Genomic DNA, 1,903 nt, shown 5'->3' with positions numbered 1-1,903 from the left:
ATTAAATATAATCTACATACTAAAAAATAAACCATTAAACATTTAAGTTAAATATACAAAATTAAACAATTAAAATCATATAACTATTAATAATAATAAATTATAAATACAGAATATTGAAATAATAGATTGGTCCAGATAATTTTTTCTTGTTCTAACATCGGAATTCAGTTAAATATGCCATAACTTTAGGTTGCAATACACAAACGAGACGTGGAGTTTAATCAAAAAGATAATCACCTCTCTTTTTCATGTGGAAGTTGCTATATACAATTGTGCACAGGATAGATATATCTCTACCGATGAGATCTAACTAATTATTAATAGTAAAGTAAATGTCAAAATCATAAAATTAGACAATAAATATATTAATAAAAAAATGTTAGAAATAAATTCATCGTAAAGATTTAGAGCAAAAGCTAATTATGTAGTAATGTCCGGCGATATTACTCCCTATTAAGAGCATCAAAAAAGATTATTCCCCGTTATTTAGGCATGCTTATATAACAACATACTATTATCATAAAGGATATACACAATTGTTAATTATAATGCAACACCCAATGCAACTACCCTCGTTGTTGTGACCATTTAAACAGTTGTTTTTGCCTTTTATGAGTTTTCTGAACACCATTTCTTGGAGCCCATCAACCATAGCTAAGCCTTAAGTGATAAAAAAGTAATATTTATTGACTATGTAATATCGGAAAACCTAATTATCATACCCAAGTCTTAAAGCGAAGTAAGTAGTCTCAGACAAACTAGTTGCAAACCATCCAAAGCTACTACCCCCGTTGTTGTGACCATTTAAGCAGTTGTTTTTGCCCTTTACTGAGTTGTGTATCATAATTCTTGATATGTTTAGCTAAAATAGAATCATATTTTATGGTTAGATTTTAAAAAAATTGAATACTTACTGTGAGATAGTACAAAATTCAGAGTTCCATTTCGATATTCGTAAATACTTTTTACTGATAACTTGATCGTCATTTGGTGTGGATGACTCAAAACATTTTTATATGTATTTCTATAAATGACATCAGTAACAACATCCTCCATTAATTTAATGATGGTTCCTCGGGAAGGGATATGTTTACCCTTGTATTTCTCCATAAATTTTTTGAACGTAGATGATTAGCAATGGATAAGGTTATATTACATGCAATAAACATCGTTGTGAGATCAGAATTAAATTCTGACTTGATGTATTCATCGTTAAATTGATTTTATAGATGAATATCCATACTCTTGTTATGAGATGAGGATAATGAGTGGCGTGTAATTCTAGACAGGGGACTAAAGGCACATTTATATCGACAAATCCGACAAACCATCTGTTTCTCATCTGGTAAGTATTTTCCAAATTCCTGGGCCTCCATTTTCAAAAATCCAGACAGAAGGCGACGTTATTTTTTTCATTTTATTCAGTTCTCTATCGACTATCCCCATCTAATATTATTATATTAATATTGAATAATAAAGGCGGGAATGATAACGTTCATGATTGATAGAAGAAGATGTATATTATTTAATCAATGATGCTATAAGTATTTCTTCTCTTCTCCTCGTACGCTTTTCTATTCTTACCAAAATTATCACCCTTACTCATAAGTAAGGTTGATAATTTTGGTAAGAATAGAAAAGCGTGCGAGGACAAAGGAATAAATACACATGGCATCATTGGTTAAATAGTATACATCTTCTTCTATCAAGAACGTTATCATTCCCTCCTTTATTATTCAATACTAATATAATATTAGATGCTGATAGTCGAAAGAGAACTGAATAAAATGCCCAAAATAACGTCGCTTTTTGTCTGGATTTATGAAAATGGAGGCCCAGGAATTTGGAAAAATACTTACCAGATGAAAAACGGATGGCTTGTCGAATTTGTGGATATTAA

The 1,903-nt window shown here is 30.2% G+C and overlaps 1 long non-coding RNA gene across 1 annotated transcript; it reads right to left on the bottom strand.

The window, feature by feature from the left end:
- Positions 1 to 347: 347 nt before the first annotated feature.
- LOC139907006 (uncharacterized) lies at positions 348 to 1,638 on the bottom strand. Its single transcript, XR_011783300.1, has 2 exons — positions 726 to 1,638; positions 348 to 663 (listed from the first exon to the last, which is right to left on the bottom strand). It is a non-coding gene; the product is annotated as an uncharacterized lncRNA (long non-coding RNA).
- Between the last annotated feature and the right edge of the window lie 265 nt (positions 1,639 to 1,903).

This window comes from Lepeophtheirus salmonis, chromosome 13, assembly GCF_016086655.4.
Source record: "Lepeophtheirus salmonis chromosome 13, UVic_Lsal_1.4, whole genome shotgun sequence".
NCBI classification, from domain to species: Eukaryota; Metazoa; Arthropoda; class Copepoda; order Siphonostomatoida; family Caligidae; genus Lepeophtheirus; species Lepeophtheirus salmonis.
This window is presented reverse-complemented; position numbering and strand designations above follow the sequence as displayed.